General features: G+C 39.8%; 1 protein-coding gene across 4 annotated transcripts in view; it reads left to right on the top strand.

Moving 5' to 3' along the window:
* Positions 1-26,053, top strand: part of Smg6 (SMG6 nonsense mediated mRNA decay factor) — a 243,243-nt gene that overhangs the window by 134,497 nt on the left and 82,693 nt on the right. The window lies entirely within an intron of this gene.

Below are 26,053 nucleotides of genomic sequence, written 5' to 3'. Positions count from 1 at the left end.
ATGAGTGGCTTCTCAGGAGAAAGTCTTTTTTTTAGATGAATGTTATTTTGATTTTAGGTTTTGGTGTTTTGAGAAAGTGTCTTACATAAAGCCCAGGCTGATTGCAGAATGGCTGTGTAGCTGAGGCTGGCCTTAAACTTCTGGTCCTCCTGTCTCAGTCTCCCAAGTGCTAAGATATGTGTCACTACAAAAAGAAGGAAGAAGTCTTCAATCAATAATAGACACAGAACTGATTTTGTTAAGTCAGTAAACTGACTTTCAGGCTTGGGATGTGACCAGGATGGAGTACTTGCCTAACTTAGCACCTACATGGCAGCTTATAACTGTCCATAACTTCAAGGGATCCAACACCCTCACACAGCCATATGTGCAGGTAAAACACCAGTGAACACAAAATTAAAAAAAAACAACACTTTTTTTTAAGCCTTGAGTTCAATTTTAACACACCAAGACAGAAAGTAAAAACTGAATTCTAAACATGACTTGTAAATATGGGATTTGTTTGTTTTTGAGGCAGGGCCTCACTCTATTGCCCTGCTGGCATAGAATCCAAAGAGATGCTCCCTCTGCCTTTTGAGTGCCAGGATTAAAGACATGTGCCAACATGCCTGGCCTATAAAAAATGTTATTGATGTGCTGTCTAAGCCTCTCTATTTATATGTTAATATGATTTACGCATAAACAGTCCTCTAGAACAATAAAGCAGAATGATTAGGTTATCTAAGAAGCTCAAGATCCTAGGTTTGATCCTCACACTACAAACATAAATTTAGAGCAAAAATTAAAACCCTGGGGTCATATACATACTGTTGTCTCTTTTCATATATTTTAATATATTTTATATGGAAATTGTTATGTGGTGCTGAGAATCAAATATATAATATTTTTTTATGATTACTTAGGGTTTTGTTTTGTTTTTTTGAGACAGGATTTCTCTGGCTGTCCTGGAACTGACTTTCTAGACCAGGCTGGCCTCAAACTCAGAGGTCTACCTGCCTCTGCCTCCCAAGTGCTGGAATTACAGGCCACCATTACCTGGGTTATTATAAACAGTGAGTTTATTCCTTGTAGCAGAATTTGAGCATGTATTCCCTGTAGTTAAATTTCTTTTTAAGTAGAGAAATGTTCTAGGGCATGGGCTTCTCAAAAGTCTATATTCAACTGCCCAGTGGCAGCCTTTGTACTCTCTTGATTACTTGAGCAGTGGATGTAGTAGTAAGGAGTTAAGTAATTCTCAGCTATATAAACTAGTTCAAGGCCAGCCAGGACAATAGAAGACCCTGTCTCAAAAAACAAAACAAATAAGTCCTGGGGGTAGAGCATAAACATCAAAATCTTACCTAGATTGCACATGGGCCCAGAGTTCAAACTTTAGCACTGAAAATAAAAGAAAATTTGTAAATAAAAATAAAAACCAGAGTCTGGAAGAAATATTCAGTGGTTAAGAATGTTTGCTGCTCTTCTAGGATACCCAGGTTTGATTCCCAGCATCCACGTCCCATCACAACCATCACCAGCTCTGGTTCTAAGAAATTCAGTGCCCTCTCTGATTTCTGTGGGTACGTATACACAGATAGGCACCAAAATTAGGCATATAAAATAAAAATCCTTGAAAACTTATACTCTTCAGATTTGTTTAAGAACTAATGGCTCTTGGAAGAACCCTTCTTTCCAAGAGGAATACTTGTTTTATACCTTTGCAGGAAAAAAAAGTAGGTGAAATTCTATTCTGCTTGTCCAGTCTCAAAAGTGGGCAGTAATATGGGTATGCAGGAGGCTGAAGACAGCTAAGAATTGTTTATATCACTGAGGAAGATGTTGAATTAAAAGAGAAACTAAGTATCAATATCTTGGGTTAGTGTGCCCTGATCATCAACCATTCCATTTCTCTCTCTCTCTCTCTCTCTCTCTCTCTCTCTCTCTCTCTCTCTCTCTCTCTCTCTTCTCTCTCTCTCTCTCTCTCTCCCTCCCTCCCTCCCTCCCTCCCTCCCTCCCTCCCTCCCTCTCCTAATCTTTGTTGATCACTAGGTGAACTTGATTCCAGAAGATCCTTCTGGGAGATGCTGTCACTTAGTGCAGAACTAGGGAGGATTTCTTACTGGCTTTAAGGCTTCCTTACCCTCATTTTTTATCAGCTCATCAATATTCCCAGCTGTTGTATTGCATATCAAATCTATGGCCTGGATGGAGAAGAATAAGGTCTTCTGTGCACCCTCACCTTTCGGAAGTGATCAATCATAAGCTGCCCAGGTGGCAGTAGCAACCAGCTTGAAGTGGTTCCACTTCCAAGACTATGAGAGTGTGTCAGAGATAGCATCTCTACATCTCACCTTGTCCATTTTTCAACTTGTCTTCATTCTTTCTCATCCTGCAATAAATAGCAGCATTGACTTTTGGTTGCTCATTTCAAAATCTTAAGAGTTCTTGATTTTTTTTTTATCAGACCTTTATATCTAAACCATAAACAATTTGTGTCTTCTTTACCTTTAAAATACATGCAGGTTTTTAAAAAAACATACAGATATGATTCATTTCTATACCTTTATTCCACTCTTAGTTAGAATATTCTTCTGGTCCCTAGTCTGTTTCTTGGCACAGTAATTATAGTGACGTGTAATCACAGAGCATCAGTGCTGAATCTGCTGGTATAGGCCTGTAATCCTAGCTACTCAGGAAGTGAAGACAAGTATTATAAATTCAAGACCTTCCTGGGCTACAGGACAAACCTGGAGTTGACTGGATAACTTAGTGAGACTCTATCTCAAAGTGAAAGAAGCTAGCATTCCTAGTATGCACAAGGTCCTGGGCTCAGTTTCTAGTAACAAGCCTTCACCCCTCCCCCAAATTAATAAAGTCTATAAATCATGCTAATTTTTACTTCTAGACATTATGATAACTTTTCTATTTGAAGTAAGATGCCAACATGTTAATAATGGGCTTCTATGCCATCTCTGACCCGCTAACTCTCTGACCTCGGCTCTGCTGCCCTTTTGGTTCCCACTGCGCTGTCTGGCATGTTGCACATTGGTCATCCTTGCCATTCCTCATGCAGTGCAAGCACTCATGCCTCAGGGTCTTTGCAGTTACTCTTATCCTAATCTGGAAATGCTCTGGACCAGAGGGGTGTATATATAGCTAGATCACTTCCGTGTTATTGTCGCCTTGTTGGAACAAGCTTACTATATAAAAATGCTACCTTTTCCTTTGGCACTAATTTATTGTTGTCCATGGCAAGGAAAAGAAATCAATCACCTATCATACATTGGGCCCTGACCTAGACTTCTCTGTCTAGTAACTTCCCTCAATAAACCTATCTAAGCATTTATAAAAGAGGGGCCAGGAGCTCAAGAGAGTAAACAAGATGATGCTAAACTCACATAGGTCATGTCATTGGCTAACCCAGAAGATGTGTATTAATGTGGCAAAAAGAATCTTTAAGGAACTCCTGACCAATATGATAGGCATTTTCTCAGTCCTTTCATAGCTGTTAGTAAGAAATGTAAAATATCTCAAGGACTCAGTTACAGCAACATTGGAGACTGCATTAATAGTTGAGATTAGTCATGTTTGGTCCAACCTGTATGCTCAGTTATCAGAAACTCATTGAGCATGTAACTGTATAATGTAGGTACTCTAAACATATAGGGTAGATATTCCACTTTAGGGGACCATTTGTGGTGTATATATGTAAGTGGCCACATAAATTTATTGAAGCCTGTAAGGCATGAGTAGCTCTTAGTGTTTTATTGAGATGCTAATAGTCCTGTGAGTGCATTGCCTTATGAACACTGCTTTGATAGGAACATTCCCAAGTTCCGTGGAATTCTAGGTTTGTTTTACTTTGTTTCGTTTTGTTTTTTGTTTTGTTATTGTTGTTTGGGGCCTTGTGAATTGTAGATTAAAATACAAGCTTTTTGGGCAGGAAAGACGACTCAATGGTTAACAATTGTTACTCTTAGCTGGGTGGTAATGGCGCACGCCTGTAATCCCAGCACTCTGGGAGGCAGAGGTAGGCGGATTTCTGAGTTTGAGGCCAGCCTGGTCTACAGAGTGAGTTCCAGAACAGCTAGGGCTAAATAGAGAAACCCTGTCTTGAAAAAATCAAAATCAAAAAAAAAAAAAAAAAGTTACTCTTGCAGAGAACCTGGGACCAGATACCACATGGTGCCTCACAGTCATTCATAATTCCAGACCCTTCATTCCTGGAGATCTGGTGCCTTTGTGGGCACCAGGCACACAGGTGATGCACATACACATATATAAGCAGAACACTCATTCATATAAAAATAAAATAAATCAATCAAAAAATGAAAGCTTTTTCAATTAAATAAGCAGAGTGCATTGTTGAATGACTTGTATCTTTTATATTTTAAAATATGTTGCAGGAATAGCCTTTGCAAACTTTTCAAGTTGGCTTTACTCTTGATCTTCTTTAAATTTATTTTATGTATGTATGTGTATGGATGGCACTAGTGTGTAAGTGACTAAGGAGGCCAGAAGTTGGTCCCCAGAAGCTGCAGCCATAGGTCCTTGTTAGCTGCCGGACATGAGTCCTGGAAACCAAACTTGGGTAACCTTAGCTACTAAGCCATCTCTCCAGCCCAACCCTTAACTTTTTTAATATGTTGAACATCTTGAAGGATTAGAATTTTCCTGAAATAAAGAAGCCATGATAGAAAACTCAGGTATAGACAAGCATGGTGACACATTCAGCCAAGAGAAGGGAGAGAGGAAGATACTGATAAGGCAGGGAGGGACCTATCTAGAACCAACCACCAGAGAAAAGAGAAGATTGACCTTACATTCACTGAGTGATTTGTAGGCACCTACATACAAAGGTTATATAGCTAACCTCTGCAAACCAAAGTGAAGTACCTAGTAAAGAATTGTAAAATTGTAGCTGTGTGTAGTGGCACATGCCTTTAACTCCAGCAATCAGAAAACAAAGATGAGTGGATCTCTGTGAGTTCCAGTCTAGCCTGGTCTACAGAGTGAATTCTTGGACCACCAGAGCTATAGAGTAAGACCCTATCTCAAAAAAAAAATTTAAAAATTAAAACTGTTGTTTCAATATTTCAAGCCCCATTACTGAATCAGGCATAGCATTTTTGGGAAATAGGGGAAAGGAAGATCTGTGTACTAAGTTCATGTCTAGCCTGTGCTACATGAGGTTCTGTTGCAAACTCCATGTTCTAATATATATGGTGGTACATACCTCCAAATCCTAGGCTGAGACAAGAGAATTGAGAGATCAAGGTCAGCCTGTACTCAGGAGACTTGTATGCCTTTAATCCCAGCACTCAGGAGGCAAAAGCAGTCAGACCTCCGAGTTCAAGGCCAGCCTGCTTTACTGACTAAGTTTTGATACAATACAGTCAGGACTACACAGGGAAACCCTGTCTCAAAAAAACAAACATCTCTAATGTATACTAGGATTTACCTCAAAATAATCTGGGTGACTGGAGGAGGTAGGAATATAAATGGGTTTGGGAAACTAAATGTTGATCCTGCTGACTCTGAATAATGAATATGTTGAATCCATTACAGCATTCTACTTTGATATATATTCCATTATAAGCTTTAGAAATAATAGCCGTGATCTTCAACATAGTAACTGAGTGCCTGAGCGCTGGCAGCAGCCATGCATACAGACGCATACTCCATACCATGCTTGTGGACATCAGAGGACCACTGTTAAGGTTCAGTGCTCCCCTTCCACCAGATGAGTCCTAGGAATTGAACACAAGTTGTCAGCTTGAATGACAGGTACCTTTACCTCCCAGTCATCTTGAAAGCAAATAAACACTGTCACATATTGTTCAAGTGAAGGGGCAAGTAATGAAGCCATGATGTTGATAGCAACTGTTTCTTAGTTGGTGTTCCAGACAGTATGGAGCTAAGCCCTTCACATGTATCTTCTCACCAAAATCCCAGGAGCCTTATAGGTAGAACCTGGTGGGAAGTGATGGGAAGGACAACATTAGGAAAAAGATACAGAGTGTGTGTTGTTCTTTGTGTATAAGAAGCTTAATAGAAGCGAACGCAGCCTGCTAGCAGGCCTGAGACAGGAGGGCCAGCTGAGCCCAGGGGTTCAAGGCATGCTTTGATAACATAGGGAGACCCTCCACTTCAAAATGCCAAAGAAGTAAACACAAAGTTTAATTATCTCCTCTAAAATAAATGCATATAATTGTATATTTTATATCACAAATGTCATACATTTTTTAGTCCCTAGTATTTATTTTTTTATTTTTATTTTGTTTTATCAATGATGTCATATCAAGCAGCATTATACATATTTTAATGTTTCTTCATTAATTTACAAGGTTAAACTTTGTGAGTAGAATTGCTAGTCTATAGAGGTTGTGCCAAATTTTAGGACTTTTCCTCTATAACACCAATTGTAAAATATGAGAGTATCTGCTTTCTAACCTCCTTACAATCCTGAATAATTTAGTTTTTTGTACCTTTTTCTGCCTCCCATGTACTGAGACTACATGTGTGCCACTGTGCTCAGTGTCCTTGCTTAGTCTTGTGGAACTGTTTGGTTTTATATTGAGTAAAATGAGAATTTGGGGGACTGTTGAAGGAAAAGGTGCAATCTTTTGCTTAATATAGGCAATAAGAAATATTCCCACTGCAGATGTAGCTGGGTTGGAGAGTGCTTGCCTGCCATGCATAAAGTCCTAGGTAGATCCCCAGTAATACATAAAACTGAGCATGGTGGTCTAAGCTTACAATCCTAGATGGAGGCAGGAGGACCAGAGGCTCAGTCTCATCCTCAGCTATAGTTTAAGGCCAGCCCTGGGGCACATGAACTCTTGTGTCAAAAAAAAAAAAAGAAACACTCTAAGCTGGAGAGATAGTTCAGCAGTTGAGAGAGAGAGAGACAGCCAGACAGACAACATCAGGTATGGTGGTGATGCCTTTAATCCTAGTACTCAGGATGCAGAAGCATGCAGATCTCAGTTTGAAGGCAGTCTGGTCTGTATAATGAGTTCCATGACAGTCAGGGCTACATATAGAAATCTTGTCTCAAAAAAAGAGGAAGTTTAAAAAAAAAGTAGAACTGGAAGGAAGGAAGGAAGGAAGGAAGGAAGGAAGGAAGGAAGGAAGGAAGGAAGAAAGGAAAGAAGGGAAAGATAATATGTTTTGTTTGTCATACAATACTAGTTAAGATCTTTTATTATTATTATTATAATTTTTTATTTTCTATATTCTTTGTTTACATTCCAAATGATTTTCCGTTTCCCCCGTTCCCCCCTCCCCATAAGTTCCCTAAGCCCTCTTCCCTCTGCCCATTCTCCTGTCAACCCCCTCCTACTTCTCTGTCCTGGTACTCCCCTACAATGCTGGCACAAGCATTTTTAGGACCAGGGACCTCTCCTTCCTTCCGTCTTGGGAGTCATTTGATATGTGAATTGTGTCTTGGGTATTCAGAGTTTCTGAGTTAATATTCACTTATCAGTATTCTATGTGTGTTCTTTTGTGATTGGGTTACCTCACTTAGGATGATATTTTCCAGATCCAACCATTTGCCTAAGAATTTCATGAATTCATTGTTTTTAATTACTGAGTAGTATTTCATTGTGTAAAATATACCACATTTTCTGTATCCATTCCTCCATTGAGAGACATCGGGGTTCTTTCCAGCTTCTGGCTATTATAAATAGGGCTGCTATGAACATAGTGGAGCATGCATCCTTATTGCATGCCGGGGAATCCTCTGGGTATATGCCCAGGAGTGGTATTGCAGGGTCCTCCGGAAGTGTCATGCCCAATTTTCTGAGGAACAGGCCGACTGATTTCCAGAGTGGTTGTACCAACTTGCATTCCCACCAGCAGTGGAGGAGTGTTCCTCTTTCTCCACATCCTCGCCAACACCTATTGTCTCCTAAGTCTTTAATCTTAGCCATTCTGACTGGTGTGAGGTGAAATCTCAGGGTTGTTTTGATTTGCATTTCCCTAATGACTAATGATGTTGAACATTTTTTAAGGTGCTTCTCAGCCATTCGAAGAAGTTCTTCAGGTGAAAATTCTTTGTTTAGCTCTGTACCCCATTTTTAATAGGGTTATTTGGCTCTCTGGAGTCTAACTTTTTGAGTTCTTTGTATATATTGGATATTAGCCCTGTGTCGGATGTAGGGTTGGTGAAGATCCTTTCCCAATTTGTTGGTTGCCGTTTTGACCTTTTGACAGTGTCCTTTGCCTTACAGAAACTTTGTAATTTTATGAAGTCCCATTTGTCAGTTTGTGATCTTAGAGCATAAGCTATTGGTGTTCTATTCAGGAACTTTTCCCCTGTGCCCATGTCCTCAAGCATCTTCCCCAGTTTCTTTTCTATTAGTTTCAGTGTGTCTGGTTTTATGTGGAGGTCCTTGATTCACTTGGAGTTGAGCTTAGTACAAGGAGATAAGGATGGATCAATTCGCATTCTTCTGCATGCTGACCTCCAACTGAACCAGCACCATTTGCTGAAAAGGCTATCTTTTTTCCACTGGATGCTTTCAGCTCCTTTGTCAAAGATCAAATGACCATAGGTGTGTGGGTTCATTTCTGGGTCTTCAATCCTATTCCATTGATCTACCTGCCTCTCACTGTACCAATACCGTGCAGTTTTTAACGCTATTGCTCTGTAGTATTGCTTGAGGTCCGGGATACTGATTTCCCCAGAAGTTCTTTTACTGTTGAGGATAGTTTTAGCTGTCCTGGGTTTTTTTGTTACTCCACAAATGCATTTCTGGAACTGACTTCATTCTTATGTTTTATTTGTTTTGTGTGGACGGTGCACAGTGTAGGCGTGGAAGTCAGGGGCTTTTGTTAGGAATCTGTTCTCGCCTACAACCACGTAGGTCCTGAGAATGGAACTCTGGTCATTCGGGACAGTGGAAGGTAGCTTTACCCCGAGCTGTCTTGTTGGCCGTAAGCATTGTATTGTACGTGTCTTTCTGTGTGCCTTTTTGTTGCTCTTATATTTTTTGTGCTTTCCTGCCACTTTATGAATCCAGATTTTATTGCTTAATATATCAGTCTAATTTCTCAGATTCTAGACTCTGTTTTTTTGTCTGGTTTAGTTTTTTAAATTTTTATTTTATTTTTTTTACATTTATTTATTCGATGTGAATGAATATTTTGTCTGCATGTATGTATATGTGCCTGGTGTTCACAGAGCAGGTATCATCAGATGCTTTGGAACTAGAATTACAAATGATTGTGAGACACATGTGGGTACTATGAACCTCTTAACCTCTGAGCCATCTCTCCAGCCCTGAAGACTGTTTTTATGTCCATATCTTTGGTAGGTCAAGTATCTAGGTATTCTTTTTTGTTCTAGACAAGTAATTCTCACATGTTAACATTCATTTAAACCATATTGACAACTTTGTTAAGACACCAGTTTCTGGGCTTCACATGAATGTTACTCGTTGTGGGGAGGAGTGACTGAAATTGTATTTCTAACACATTCTTAGGCTGTGCTAGTGTTCAATCTTCTACATATTAAGAACAACTGATTTTAGAGACTTGATAGCTGGTCAAATTGTAGTTATAAGTTAAAATTTTTAGACGAGGTAAGAATAAAGATTCCAGGGATATTTGGAAGATGTAACAGGAAGATTATGAGAGGTAATCAACCAATTCTGGCTTTAACTTTCAAATGTGGAAACTATTACCTAAGAGCTCACATACTGCACCTCTTGTTGCCAGGCAACTTTCTGAGCTCTAGAAAAAGCAATTATCCTCAGATTATAATGAACAATCTCTACTGAGTAAAAATGAAGACACTAGTCTAGGTAGTCTCCTTTCCTAAAAGGACTCTGCGGCGCCAGGCAGTGGTGGCACACACCTGTAATCCCAGCACTCTGGGAGGCAGAGGCAGGCGATTTCTGAGTTCGAGGCCAGCCTGGTCTACAGAGTGAGTTCCAGGACAGCCAGGGCTACACAGAGAAACCCTGTCTCGAAAAAACAAACAAACAAACAAACAAACAGATTTATTTAAAAAAAAAAAGGACTCTGCGGCATACAGCTAACATGTCATGCTCATCAGATATTTAGTGCTATCCTAGGCTTTATATTACTTCATTTAGGATTCCCAGAAGCCCTGGAATAAGTTAAGCCTTAAAACAGTGCCCAGGATGGCATGGCTAAGCATAATGGATTCAAACTCTGGCAATCTATGTAATGCATATGCTCGGGAAAGTGGAGTAGATGTATGGTTGGACAAATAGTAACTTGGTGCTTCCAGTCTTTGAGACCTTGCCAGTTTTATTACTTCTGGAAGCTTGGTTTCTCACCAGGAGCTTGGGAACCATTAACTTGGTTTGACAAATATATCTGATCTTTCAGAATAGTTCTTAAGGACAACATAAAGACATAAGAGTTCACATGAACAAAAGAAGTTGGTAGAGTTTCCCTCTGGCTTTCACTGGGTTGAGTGTCTTCCAATCTTGAAAATTTCTGAGTATTTAGAATATGAGTTTTTGGAGAATAAACTAGCTTTGTTTGTTTGTTTGTTTGTTTGTTTGTTTGTTTTACACAAAAAACCATTGAGAATACTCCAAGAAGTTGTCTTAGGATGATCTATTATCATGTTTCAAGGACAAACTCTGAGTAGTAGTAGTGTAAAATCTAAGGGACAGAAAACCTATATAGTGTCCTGGAGTCTCAAGTTCTTCAGGCATGACAGTCAGTAGATAACCAGTAACTACACTTGCAGTTGACTGATATAGATAGCCAATATAGATGAAAGTCAGCTATGTTAACAGCCTGACCCCTACTGTGAAACCTGCCTACATTCATTCATGTAAACAAGCAGTCTTTGGTTCTAGACTTAATAAATGTGGGCCACAATTGAAAATAAACTCAAGGCTGAGAAAATGACTCAATCAGTGTTTGTTCTTCAAGCATGAGGACCTAGTTTGGATCCCCAGGGTCACATAAAAACCTGGACATGGCAGTGTGCATGCTTGTAGTCTATGCTAGGAGTGGGGTAGAGACAGGATCCCTGAGGCTTGTTGACCACCAGTCTAGCCAATCAGAGATGCTCCAAGTTCAGTGAGAAACTCTGTTTCAGAAAGATAAAGTGGAGAACAATTGGGAAAACCATCAAGATCACCTTTGGCTTCCATGCACACACACGTGCACTCACACACACATTCAAATTGATGAAATTGGTAGTCATTCATGGTGTTGTACACTTATAATCCTAGTATATTTAGGAGGCAGAAGCGGAGGAGTAGGCAAATTCTGATTTTACTGATAGTTCATACTATAAATTCTCAACTCAGAATGAAGTTATGTCCCCCCAAAAAATTATAAATTGGAAATATTCTAATCCAAATGAACTTGATATACCTAAAATAACAAAAATCATAAAAATACTGAAGACTATGTATAGTCTGTAGTGTGAACTGTCAATAAAACCATGAAAGCATACTCACCATTAATGTGGGAAGTGCTCATCAAAACAAAGATGAGGACCTGCACGATGGCTCAAGTCAACCTTGGTCACCAGAGCTACATCATGGGTAGACAGCCAACTCCCACGAGTTGTCCTCTGACCTCCACATGCACTTATTGTATTCTTAGGCTGGGGAAAAGATCAAAATTCTAAATTTGGAATATAGTTTCTATTGGATATACCTTGATCTCACACTATTGTAATTTCAAAACATTCTGAATTGAATCATTGCAAGTTAGGGACTATGTGTGTCCTTGCCTGGGAATTATTCAGTTCTGTTGGCTCTTTATAAACACTATTTGTTGTTCTCTTATTAGTTGCATTGTACAAGTTCTTTATATATTCTGAATATAAATACTTGTCAGTTATATCTTGTGAATATATCAATTCATAATTGTGTTTTCTCTGTTATTTTGTTTACATAGCTGAAATAGCATTTTGTTTGTTTGTTTGTTTGTTTTGAGACAGGGTTTCTCTGTATAGCCCTGGCTGTCCTGAAACTCACTCTGTAGACCAGGCTGGCCTTGAACTCAGAAATCCCCCTGCCTCTGCCTCCCAAGTGCTGGGATTAAGGGTGTGTGCCACCACTGCCTGGCTGAAATATCAATTGTTTTTTTATATTAATAAAGTTCAGGGTTTTTTTTTAATTTTTCTTTTACAGTTTAATAGCTTTTTGCCTTAGAAATTTTTTCCTTATCCCCAATGTCATAGAAATATTTCTTTATCACCTTTAGAGTTACATGTCACTTCTGATTTTGTCTTCCTAAACTTCATTCTCTCTCTCTTTTTCTATCTTTCTCTCTCTCTCTGTCTCTGTCTCTGTCTCTCTCTCTCTCTCTCTCTCTGTCTCTCTCTCTCTCTCTCTCTCTCTCACACACACACACACACACACACACACACAAACACACACAAAACACACACCCTCATGCACACACAAGTAGTGGTTCTAGAAACAGTTTCTAAGTACTGGAGTTATAGGCAACCATTACCAGGTCTAGATAGCCTTTGTTTAAAATTTTATCTTTGTTTTTGTTTGTTTGTTTGTTTCTTGTCACTGGTTTAAGTTTTTCTGCTTCACCGGGCTGGAGAGATGACTCATTGGTTAAGAACACTTGTTCTCTGGCCGAGTATCTGGGTTCACATCAGGGAGCTTACAACTTTAACTTCATCTAGGTATTTGTTTATGACACTCTCTTCTGGTCTCTGTGGTACACATGGTAAACACGCACGTGTGCACACACACTTCTTTTTTTTGTGCACATACTTCTTTATGGCTTTTATTGTATTAGAAATATAATTACTAGCCATGCCGTGGTGGTGCACGCCTTTAATCCCAGTACTTGGGAGGCAGAGGCAGGCGGATTTCTGAGTTCGAGGCCAGCCTGGTCTACAGAGTGAGTTCTAGGACAGCCAGGGCTACACAGAGAAACCCTATCTCGAAGGGAAAAAAAAGGAAATATAATTACTGATTGAAGATTTTTTTTCCTTACTGCACATTTTAAAGATGTGATTATAGTGCTGAAGAGATGGCTCAGCCATTACAGTCTAAACTTAGCACCAAAACTCTAAGATGTGACTGTGCTATCATCTCCCTTCCACTGGCTTTTCATAAGGACTTAGCCCTCTTTGTAATGTTTTGTTTTGGCTCTTTTGTTTTTTTTCTTTGTTTTTTTTACATACCCAGTATCGTGAGTTGAAGGCAGAGGATAACTCAGGTGTTCTTGTTTTTCCCCTCCTTGAGACAAGTCTCTTGTTAGCCTGGAGCTCACCAGTTAGGCTAGACTAGCTGACCAGCAAGCCCAAGGACCCCTGGTTCTGCCTTCCCAGGGTTGGAATTAAAAGCACATGCCACCTAGCACTTTTACATCTGTTATGGGGGTGGAGCTCAGGTCCTCATGTTTACAAAGTAAGCACTCTTACTGACCACATTAGCAAGGCAGCTCTAAAGTTTTTCATTTTAACTTCAGTTTTAGAAGTTTGAGATATGTATCAGGAGGATTTATTTTGCTTGAGTTTCTACTGGACCTCTCAGACTGGAAGGCTATGGTTTCTCATCAGATTTGGAACATCTCTCAGATATTCTTTATTTCTGTGCCATTCATCCCTGTTTTGGAATTCTGTGTGTACATGTCCAGACACTAGCTAAGGTTTCATAGATTCGTGAGGCTGCTGTTTTCTTCAGTTTTTTGTCTTCAAAATCATTGACTTATTTTCTGAGTCTCCCTTCCTCCCCACTCCCCATTGTTATTGGCTTTGTTTATGCTGGTTTTGGTTTTTTTTTTTTTTTTTTTTTTTAAATAAAGGCTCACTACGTAGCCCTGGCTGGCCTAGAACTCACATTAAACCAGACATCAAAAGGTGGGAATATCTGTTAGAATGGCTTTAGGCAGTGGTACAACTAGTCTAACAATGGCTATCTACCAGTGGAAGGTCCAAGAATCCATAGTTGTTCAGTCCACAAGGCTGAATGTTTCAGCTCGTCCTCCAAGAAGTGGGCTTTAAACAGTGAATGAATAGAATTGTTAGGGAGAGCTAGCAGGCAAAGAGAGAGAGCAAGATCCCTTGTCCAAGTACTTTCTATAGGCTGCCAGCAGAAGGTGTGGCTCAGATTAACAGTAGATCGTCCCATCTCAGGTGTATCTTTCTACTTCAAAGATCCAGATTAAACGTGAGTCTTCCCATGTCAAATGACTTAAGAGAAAAGTCCCTCACGGATGTGCTCAGTCATTGGGATTTAGTTAATTCCAGATGTAGTCACATCGACAACCAAGAATAGCCATCACACCCAACTTGGGTTTTTTTTTTCCGGGGGTGGAGGAGAGCTGTTTTGTTTGTTTTGGGATTTTGGGGGTAGGGGGGGGTGTTTTTTGAGACAATCTCTCATTCTGTAACCCATGTTGGCCTCAGACTTAAAGCAATCCCCTGCCTCAGTGTCCTAAGCACTAGGAAATAACAGGTATAAGCTATTATAACTGATTTCTTTTTTTTAAGAGTATTAGGTTTGGTACCTAGGCCTTCATGTGTACTAGGCAGGCACTGAGATGCATGTTCAGCCTCTTTTACTATTTCAGTTTGCTCTTAAACTCATCTACTAAATTTATTTCATTACCTTGTTTTTCAGTTCATGAATTTCCATTTTCTTCTTATAATTTCCTTTTCTGTCCCTTCCTGTTAGCTCACCCATTAAGGTTATATTTCTATGTTCAGTATGTTGTAACCAGCATGTGAAAGCCTGAATTAGGAGATAATGCAAGTACAAGGCCATCCTGAACTGTTTCCCCTGATCTCAAGGGGGGAAAGCTATCCTTTTCTTAAGTCTTTAAAGTCACAGCTAGTTCTAGCATCCATGCCATCTCACATTTGCTTTCTATCATATATGCATTGTACTTTGCTCTCCTTTATGTCTAGTGGTTTTTGTATAAACAGTGGACATTGTATCCACAGGTCCAAATAGACTATATTTTGTTAATATACCCTGGAGAGTATTGTTTTTGTGATTTTAGTTGGTAGGTAAAGTTCTGTCTGGTCATACCTTACTTCTGTAAGCTTGGTTTGGGGTTTTTGAGACAGGATCTCACTGTGTAGCCAGGCTGGCCTTGACCTCTCAAAGATCTATCTGCCTGTCTCTGATTCCCAAGTGTTGACATTAAAAGGTGTTGGATGCCACTCTCTCCAGGCTTAATCATATACATTGTTAGCTGTGTAGCAAATCAGTGCATCTGCAGCTCCAAGTCATATGAGCAGACTCTACTCATATATTCACACACATGTGACCTGTCCGTCTCTCCACTTTTTTGCTTTAGGCTGGGTTTTAGTTTTTTGAGGCAGAGGTATTATATAATGCAGACTGTCCTGGAACTCTTGCCTCAGCTGGGCAAGATCATAGAGGTGGACCTCCATGTCTGGCTCTAGGCTTGGTTTTAGGCTCCATTAGTGTTTCAGGGCTGGAGAGATAAGCTCAGTCAGCTCACTAGTGCTCATAACTGGAGACCCAGGGTGGATTTCCTCACTCATGTGGCAGTAGCTGCTTATGAGTGTTACAGTATTACCATTTCTTTACTCTGGCAACTCAGACTTTAGTTCTCCCAGGCATTAGTCTTTATTTGGCTTGTATACAAATCTTTAACTGCTGTGTATTTACTAGTGCAATAAAAGATCTATTATCTATTTATATATCTTCCTTGTACGTTTATGGCCTTGCTTATTTTTAATATCATCATCATTACTATTATTGATATGTGAATTCCTTATATTTTGTTTATGGTTATGTTTGATGTATTCAAAATGATTTCTCCTGTTTAGTGATGATTATATAAACATATTTATTCTCTTTTATTTGGGGGGGCGGGTTCGAGACAGGGTTTCTCTGTGTAGTCCTGGCTGTCCTGGAACTCACTCTGTAGACCAGGCTGGCCTCAAACTCAGAAATCCGCCTGCCTCTGCCTCCCAAGTGCTGGGATTACAGGCGTGCTCCACCACCGCCCAGCTTATTTATTCTTTTAATGAGGCTGGAGAGATGATTTGGTAGTTGAGAGCACTGGTTGCTCTTCCAGAGGACCCAGGTTCAATTCCTAATACCCACATGGCTGCTCACAACTGTCTATAAGTCATGCATGTGGTGCAAAATATATGTAGGAAAAACACCAACAATACACATTAAATAAATAAAGAAAGAACATGTATGTGTATAATTTTACAATGTACAATTTTATATTTTTAAACAGACAAATATGTCTTGTTTCCATGTGACCACTTGGATTTTTAATCATGCTTATTTCTGAGTACACCCATTATTTTGTGTACTCAGGGCTACACCTGTTTAATTTGGTTTCTCTAAAAAGAAAGTGAGGGCTGGAGAGATGATTCAGCAGTTAAGAGCACTGGCTGCTCTTCCAGAGGTTCTGAGTTCAATTCCCAGCAACCACATGGTGCCTCACAACCATCTGAAATGGGATATGATGCTCTCTTCTGGAATGCAAGTGTACATGCAGAGAGCACACTAATATACATTAAACAAATAATTTTTTTTTTAAAAAAGTTTATGTACCAGGCCGAGGCAGGCGGATTTCTGAGTTCAAGGCCAACCTGGTCTACAGAGTAAGTTCCAGGACAGCCAGGGCTACACAAAGAAACACTGTCTTGAGAAACCAAAAAAAAAAAATAAAAAAAGTTTATGATTAACAGTTCTCCATGATACAGTCAGGCTAATACCATTTTTTTTTGGGGGGGGGGGTTTCAAGACAGGGTCTCTCTGTATAGCCCTGGCTGTTCTGGAACTCACTCTGTACACCAGGCTGGCCTCGAACTCAGAAATCCACCTGCCTCTGCCTCCCAGAGTGCTGGGATTACAGGCGTGCGCCACCACCGCCCGGCTTAATACCATTTTTAATTGCAGAATAAATTCTAGTATAGTCATCATTTGGAACAAAGGCTTTTAGAGTCTGCTGTTTTTGTGGGCTGTGGTGTGTATGTGTGTGTGTGTGTGTGTGTGTTTCCATTATCATTAGTGACAGAAAATATTAATCTTTAGCTGCCAAGGAAAAAAGTCAAATGTTTTTAACTAGCAATTAACTTAGAAATCATAGATGAAATCATATACGAGCCTTATTTGTAGTAATGCTTATCTAGCAAGAGTTTTTATATATATGCTCCTATAACTAAAGAAGAGGAAAAACAAAAAACTGTTCTTAATTCTAGACTGTAAAGGAAAACGTGGTTTGCATGTGTGTAGCAAATAGCTTTGGAAGGTTGGAATTGCACAATGAATGTAGGTTGAGCAATTGCTTAACAAGACATGGGGGGGGGGTTCTCCTTTAAAAAACATTTTTATTACACTTATTTATCTGGTGGGGGAAGGGACTCTTGCCACAGCATGATGTGAGGGTCAGAGGACATCTTACAAGAGTCTTTGCCTCCTTCTACCATGTGGGTTCTAGAGATCAGGTCAGCAGGGTTGATGGTGAGCGGATTTACCCTCCAAGCCATCTCCCTGGCCTGGAATGTCTTTTGCTCTTGTGAAATTGGGGAACTCTACTGCTGCCAGAATAGGGGGTTTCCTTTTGATTTCTTACATGCCATTTACTTTCACATGTCCTTTTCACTGTCTTTTCGTTCTTTTCTTGACATCGTCTTGTGGGTTTTTCTTCCTAGACTTTTGTTAAAGTATCCATGTGCCCACACTTCAGCTCTTCCTTGAAATGAGCAAAAGCATAGTTCCCTCGTGGCCTCCATTTGTGGTGCAGCTGCTTCTTACAAGTGCATACTGGAGTGCTTCTGAGTGTTTGAAGCTGGGTTACTAAGCAGCCTGCATTCCCTGATCTTTTAGTACTAGAATTTTGCAGATTTTATAATCAGTGTACTGAAGGGTTTTGCCTGTTTTGCTTTTAATATTGGTCAACACCTCCTGATGAAGATCAGCTGTAGACTTTACTGGAAAGTAAAGACAAACCTTAAGCTTGAAATATGGGTGATCTCCAGTAAGATCCAGACAGGACTTGTTTCAGCAAAAGGGAATATTCTTGTTTCTCCCTGAGCTGAACGTTGTTCCATCACATTTGTGCTTCCACTTATCTGGGGATACTGGAATCTGTTCCTCCTCATCTCTGCTCTGTTTCTGAGGAACAGGAGAGGTTGTTGGGACAGACTGCCAAAAAAGCAGAAGTATGTGGATTTCATAGCCGCATATATGAGTGTTTGAGGGGCAGAGAACTTCTAATGAAAAACATTTGTATTGCATCAAAAACAGAGGGAGGCCTGGTTAGAGTCTGTCTACTCTGTCTGTCAGTCTGTTCTCTACCAGCACTAACACTGTTCTCCTGGGAGACTCAAGCATATTGTGGTTTCTTCTGCCCTTCCCATCCCCTATTCTTGCCAGAGTTTTTGTGTTCTGATGGCCCCATGTGTATTTTGGAGTGAGTCTACAAGGGTGGTGACTGATGGCTTCAGAGGTACTCAAGCACACATATGGGCATTGGGACCCTTTGTGGGGCTACCCTTAAGAGAGGGAAGTCCCTCCAACACATACAGTGAGTAAACCATGCTTGACTATACTCAAGGTTTTGGACCCTGCTTTTACTGCTAGCAAAGCACAAATGAGAAGAAAGCAATCCTACTGTTCAGGCTTGCCATTTGATTTGTAAGTGCTTGAAAGGGATACACCTGGGTGCCCAAGCTTGCATCTGACAGGCTGATGTTTGTCAGGTTGTTTGGCAGGATCCCCTGTTGGAAATGCAGAAAAGAAAGTGCTAATTTCCCTGAGGATAGTGTCACTCCAAGATATGAAAAGACATGTAACTTAAGCTTTCCCAACTTGAACTCCCTCCCCCACCATTACCCCCAGTTCTCTGAAATTCACATTTGTTCATCATTGGGTGGGGGTAGGGGGTAAGAACAACAACAACAAAAAAAAAAGCAGCAACTTAGCTCACAGTATTCTGGGTCCCTAAGAAGGTACTTCACCAATGTGGTTTTCACATTTTCAGGGTTTTGGCTGGTGAATAAGATTAAGCAGAAATGTTCCTTCCCCTGATAACAATACATTCAGATGCAGGATCAGGAGCATATGGATTAAAACCAGACGGTGGATGATTAATACTTTTGCTTATAGAGGTAGACATGGCAACTTCCTCAATTTAAATGAAAAAGCCCTTTCTCTGCATGTGTATATGAGCAAGTGCTTAGGCTACATGCTTGTTGCCTTAGAGGTGTGTGCTGAGTTTCTACCTTAGTTACAGTTTCCAAGGATCCTCTCTCTTGAAGCACCCAAGACATACTTGAAGGGTTATCCTGAGAGACAAAGGTATGGAGATCAGCCACAACTGTAGGAGTGGAGTGGGAATATGTTCTCCATCTAGAGCCATGGCTTTCTTAGCTCTCCAGTACTGATGGCTCTAAACACATATCTTTATCCATCCTACTTACTTGGTTCCTTTGGTTGTATGCCCTCACTGTAAACAGTATATTTTTATTTCATACTATTGAATTGGGGGGTGCTTATACCCAATATTTCATAGGATAATGATATACATAACTTTGGTTATATATAGAATCAAGTTTGGTGGTGCCTACCTGTAATCCCACTACTTGGGAAGTGGAGGTAGACCATGCTACATAGTGAGTTTAAGACTAGCCTCAGTTATGTGAAATCTTGTTGAACAACAACAACAACAAAATTTTAACTTAAAAAAAAACAAAACAGTCATTGCAGATAATTTGTTTTACTTCCTAAAAAACATGGTATTTCTTCAAGTATACATTTAATTATTACTTAGCAGGTGTTTGTTTATTAAATATGTGTGAGATTTGTTTTTATTAGGTTCTGTACACATTAACCCACTTAAGGCTAGGCCTCTGACTTCACTGGTGATTTCTACTTACACATACTGTTGTTTGAAGAAGAAACAAACAACAGCTCTGCTGCCCAAAAGAAATAGGAAATAAAGGAAGAGGACCAGACTGGGACTTAATATCTTTTTATCGGCATAGTATAGGTTGTTTTCTCTCTGTAACAATGAAAATTTAGGAGCATAAGGTTCCTTTTATTTAACTAGAAAGCTCATTCTGGTTTACTACTGCCTTTACTCTCTGGGTGCAGCTCTGTTTCACCAGCTATACACTACTAGTGTATACCCTTAGACTGTACATCCTCAGAATGGAGTCACGCCCTTTACTTTATCCCTTTTTCCCAGGGACCAAATTGTTGGTCACAGATGTAGGGTTTTTTGTTTTGTTCCCGCTTCTTCCAAGTCAGCTTTTTAAATTTTGCATTTTCATGCATTCTTGCATACATGTGTGTATGTGCTTATGTATGTATTTGTTTGTGTGCACAAATGCCATAGTATGAATGTGGAGATCAAAAGACAACTTCAGGAGTCAGTCAGTTCTATCCTTTCACCATGGGTTCTGGGATCAAACTCTCAGGTCCTCAGGCTTGCACATCAAGTACTTTGACCTGCAGAACTGATTTGCTAGCCCTGATTTATAGTTTGACAAATACCCATAGTTGTGTAACTCTCACAACATAACTATAAAGTATTTTATATCACCCCCAAAATTCCCTCATGCATGCAACCCTAGTCCTTGCATCCTGTCCCAAGACAATGTTTCTGCTTTTTGTCCTTATTACTCTGCCTTTTCTAGACTGTCATTAAAGAAAATCACAACAATATATGGCTTTTGAGTCTGGCTTCTTTCATATGATATAATGTATTTGAGATTGATTCATCCAGGTTGCTACCTTTGTCAATAACTCTGTTGTTATTGCCAAGCATTGTGTGTGTGTGTGTGTGTGTGTGTGTGTGTATACCACAGTTTATCCATTCACCAATTGGTAAATATTTGGGCTGTTTGCAATTTTCGGTAATCATGGATAGAACAACTGTAGGTATTTATGAGTAGGTTTTAAGTTTTCATTTTTCTTAAATGAATACCTAGCAATGGAATGGGTGGTTAATATGTCCAACCCTTTTCCAAAGTGGTTTTACTAGAGCCCACATATATCTTCTTATATATGTGGTTGTATATATCTCCATATAAAGTGGTTGTACTATAGCCCCATATATATCTCCATATATATGCAATGTGGTTCTGTGTCATTATCAGGACTTAGCACCATCAGGTTATTTGGAGGGTTTTATTTTGTTTTTCTTCAAATCATTGTGATAGGTATCTTGTATGTGGCTTTAATTTGCGTTTTTCTCATGGCTAAGGATATTGAGCATTGTTTCTTTCATGTTTTTATTTGTTGTTTGTATGTCTTCTTTGCTAAACTGTCTGATTACATCTTTTGCCTTTTTTTTCTTTTCTTTCTTTTTTTTTTTTTTTTTGTTGTTGTTGTTGTTGTTTCTTTTCGAGACAGGGTTTCCTTTGTGTAGCCCAGCTATTTGCTTCTTTTTAAGAACTTACTTTTTTATTATTTGTAATCATGTGTATGTATGCAGGTTCCTTGAAAGTCTTTCTGCCCGGCAGTGGTGGCACGTGCCTGTAATCCCAGCACTCTGGGAGGCAGAGGCAGGCGGATTTCTGAGTTCAAGGCCAGCCTGGTCGACAGAGTGAGTTCCAGGACAGCCAGGGCTATACAGAGAAACCCTGTCTCGGGAAAAAAAAAAAAAAAAAAAAAAAAAACTCCAAAAATCCAAAAAACAAAAACACAAAAAAAAAAACAAAAAGAAAGAAAAGAAAAAAAAGTCTTTCCACAGAGCAACCCATTTAGGTTTGGCATAGAAAACTTATTCTGCCCATAGAACAAAAGTGAAGAGAAGATGCTGTGTAGAATTTTGTTACTTTTTTTGTTTGTCCAGGCTGGTCTCAAGCTTATGACCCTCTCACCTTATAGCTTCCTGAGGATTACAGGTGTGTGCCATGACTCCGGGTGAATCCTTTCACTTTTTCATTGCTGGTCTCTGTTGACAAATTTTTCTCAAACAGCATTTGCCTCTGACTAGACAGACATTAGCAGAATTTCTTTTCTCTATTTGTGTATGAAGTGGATCACTGACACAGCCTGCTTAAGGATCCAGAGGACTGTTCCTTTCTCCAGGATAATAATGTTTGGTCAAGGCTCTCTGGCCTCTGACTCCAGTGGAAATGATGTATACAGAGAAGAATTTCTAAGCCTTCACTAATCTGAGTTATTTAGAATTTTAGTAAACAAACTTCTAGGCAGCTCTGAGCTTTCTTCTTTTGAAGGTACAGTTTTCTCTTTTTACTAAGGACAAATAAATTCAATTGAAGAAAACTGCAATGTGGAGTAATCACCTTGTTTTAAAAAACAGAGAGGGGGTTAAAAACAAATTCTGCAGTAAATCTGCAAGTGTGAAATCTGAAGGAAATGATCCCATCTGGAAAACCCTACCAGGGGTACGATGGCTGGTTTGTAGAGCAATGCAGATTGAGGAGTGAAAAAAACAAAACCTGTAGACTTGAAAGATGACAGGCTCATTAATTGATGTCCATTTCAGCTGGTACTGTGCCAGCTTATGTTGGCTCCCCTCCAGCGTTCCTGTAATTTGGGAGCCAGGTGTGAAGCATTTTTGTTCCATCTTGTTCCCCAGCATCTACAGAAGCCTTACACATCTCACTTGAGGGAGAAGCCCTCTGGAGGAAACAAATGTACAGGTAAAGGTGGAAGGCAGGTATCACAGCTGGGTTATCAATATTTAAAAAAATAAAATAAAAACAAACTTCCACAATCAGTGGGATCTGGGCTTAAGAGTTGAGGGAAAACGTATCATGTAACTTCAAAATAATTATCCTAATTAGACCAATCATTTTGAATCTTTTTAAAGGTAGGTAGGTGTGTGTGTGTGTGTGTGTGTGTGATTCTGTGCCAAATGTATGGGGGTACCCATAGACACCAGCAGAGGGCATCAGATCCCTTGAATCTAGAGTTAGATGAAGTTGTGAACTTCCTGACATGAAGCTAGAAATTGAACTTGGGTCCTCTGAAAAAGCAGTACAGATTCTTAACCACTCAGCCATCTCTCCAGCTCCCCCTCCCCCTTTTTATTTTTTAAAAGATGTCTTACTATACATACAGGAAAACATCTTTCATATTTGCCTTTGATTCAGGGAGCAGCAATATAAAGAATGACTGAAGACAGCCATCAGAATTGTAGATGATCACTTCAACCACGTATTTTAGAGACCACAATAATATAAGCAGCTGAAAGAGTAATTACCAGCCTTGACTGCACCCTGACTGCAGTTTTTATTTTAGGAGGGGAACTGGTTTTTTTTTTCCTTTTTTTCTTTTTCTTTCCTTTCCTTTCTTTTCCCTTTCCTTCCTTCCCTCCCTCCCCTTCTCCCCGTCATCCCCCCTACCTCTCTTCTGTTCTTTCTTCCCTGTATATATGCATGTGTGCATGCCCATACTCATGCATGCATGCAAAGGCCAGAAGTCAACTAGTGTATTGTTGACATTATTTTTGAGACAAGAACTCTCACCTGGGACCTGGGGCTGGTTGGCCAACAAGCTCCAGGGATCCATCCTCTACCTCCCCGGTGCTGAGATTAAAAACACATGCTGCTGTGTCAGGCTTTAAATATGAGTGTTTGGGACTAAACTCTGGTCTTGATTGTTTGGCAATCTCTTTACAAACTGACCCATCTCCCTATTCTCATGAGTGGTTTGTTTTGGGTGTTTTTTGAGGGTGGGTTGTTGGTTTGTTTTGTTTTTTAGTTTTTGTTTTTAGAGATATCAATGAACACAGTAGAAATCATCAAACAGTTCATAGCAACCCTCTATTTATAATAGCTAGAAGCTGGAAAGAACCCAGCAAATGTCCCTCAACAAGGGAATAGATAAAGAAAATGTGATATATTTACACAATGGAATACTACTCAGCTATTAAAAACAATGAATTCATGAAATTCTTAGGCAAATGGGTGGAACTGGAAAATATCCTAAGTGAGGTAACCCAATCACAAAAGAGCACAAATGTTCTGTACTCACTGATAAGTGGATATTAGCCCAGAAGCTTGGACTACCCAAGACACAATTCACATATCAAATGATGCCCAAGAAGAAGGAAGAACAAAGTATGGATACTCTGGTCCTTCTTAGAAGCGGGAACAAAATACCCACAGGAGATACTGAGACAAAATGTGGAGCAGAGTCTGAGGGAAAGACCATCCAGAGTCTACCCCACCTAGTGATCCATCCCATATACAGTTACACAACCCAGACACTATTATCGATGCCCACAAGTACTTGCTGACCACAGCTGGATATAGCTGTCACCTGGGAGGCTCTACTAGTGCATGACAAATACAGAGGGGGACACTCTCAGCCAGCCATTGAACTGAGCACAGGGTCCCCAATGGGGGAGCTAGAGACAGGACCCAAGGAGCTCAAGGGGTTTGCAGCTCCATAGGAAGAACAACGATATGAGCCACCCAGTACTTCCAGAGCTCCCAGGGACAAAACATCAACCAGATAGTACACATGGTGTTACACATGGCTCCAGACGCATAGGCAGCAGATGATGGCCTTGTTGGACATCAAAGGGAGGAGAGGCCCCTGGTTCTGGAAAGGCTTGATGCAGCAGTGTAGGGGAATACCAGGACAGGGAAGCAGGAGGGGGTTGATTGGGGAACAGGGGGAGGGGAGATGGCTTATGGGACTTTCGGGGGGTGGGGAGCCAGGGAAAGGGGAAATCACTTGAAATGTAAATAAGGAATATATCTAAGGAAAAAAAAAACAAAGAAATAATCAAACAGTATCCATCCAACACTTTGATATTAGAGCCTTGGTACAATAGTAGGCCAAAGAAGATGTTCCTTCCACAATCCAATCTATATCCTTATTAATCTTCAAACTAAACTGAATATTAAAGAACAGAGAGTTCGTGCCAGATGAGGTGACATACACCTTTAGTCCCAGCAGTCAGGAGGCAGAAGCACGTGGTTCCTCTGTGAGTTCAAGGCAGTGTGGTCTATATGAATTTCACAGTGAGACCCTGTCTCAAAAATAAAACCAAACCAAAACAAAAACCAGGCAGTTCTGCCATTGGAGACAAAGCATGACTGGGTCATCTCTGAGAACATTAAAGCCAGTTGGCTTTGATGTTTACCACTGGCTTACATTCGTATATAAGGCCATTTCTAATCTTTCAAAAGAGCTCTGTTTTCCTGCAGCATTCCTATAGACTGACAACTGAAGGAGACCTCTATGGTTCCTCCCTTTAACGCTGGTTCTTATGCAAACAGAGCTGACCTTTTTGACATTGAGAATCAGACCACAATATCCAAGAGAGCCCACAAACCTGTTTCCCAGACTTCAGATGTCCCAGGCTCACAGGGCAGCCTATGTTCATTGATGGTTTGTTTCTTTTTAATCAGAACTGGAAGCTGTGAAATGCCTTTACCAGACAGTTTAAGAAGCTAAGGAGCTAAAAAGAAAGTTTTCCCTTATTATTCTAGACTAATTCAAAGAATTATTCTAATTCTTTGTTTATTGCTTGTTTGTTTGTTTGTTTGTTTTTAAGGCCGGGTGTCACTATGTAGCCTTGGATAGTAGGAAAACTCTATATACACCAAGCTGGCCTTGAATTTATAGATCCTCTTGCCTCTGCCTCCTGAGTCCTGGGATGAAGTATATATGCCGCCACATCTGGTTAGTCTAGTTCTTCAAAGTTTGTTCATCTTGTTTTATTTATTTGTGGTAAAACATACATAACATTAAATGTAGCATCTTAACCATCTTTAAAACCCGAGGTTTTAAAAATGCAGCATTAAGTTCACCTTGTTGGACATTATCGCCCTCGTCCGTCTACAGGATTGCTTCATCTTTTCCATTTGCATCTCCACACCCATTCCTCATCCCTCAACTCTCTGCCCTTGAAAACTACCCTTCTGGTTTTTTTCTCTCCTTAAATTAGACTATGCTATGAACTCTAGATTTCTCTTTTTGTGACTGGCTTATTCACTTAGTATGTTTTCAGGATTAATCCATATTGTGGAATATGTAAGAATTTCTTAACTTTTTTAAAGACTGAATTGCTTCATTATAGGTATGTACCACACTTTATTTAGCTGTTCACCTGTTGGTTAACACAGGTTAAGATTTGTTTATTTTTTTTTTAAAGATTTATTTAT

The sequence above is a fragment of the Apodemus sylvaticus genome, chromosome 10 (genome assembly GCF_947179515.1).
Source record: "Apodemus sylvaticus chromosome 10, mApoSyl1.1, whole genome shotgun sequence".
Classification (NCBI taxonomy): Eukaryota; Metazoa; Chordata; class Mammalia; order Rodentia; family Muridae; genus Apodemus; species Apodemus sylvaticus.
This window is presented reverse-complemented; position numbering and strand designations above follow the sequence as displayed.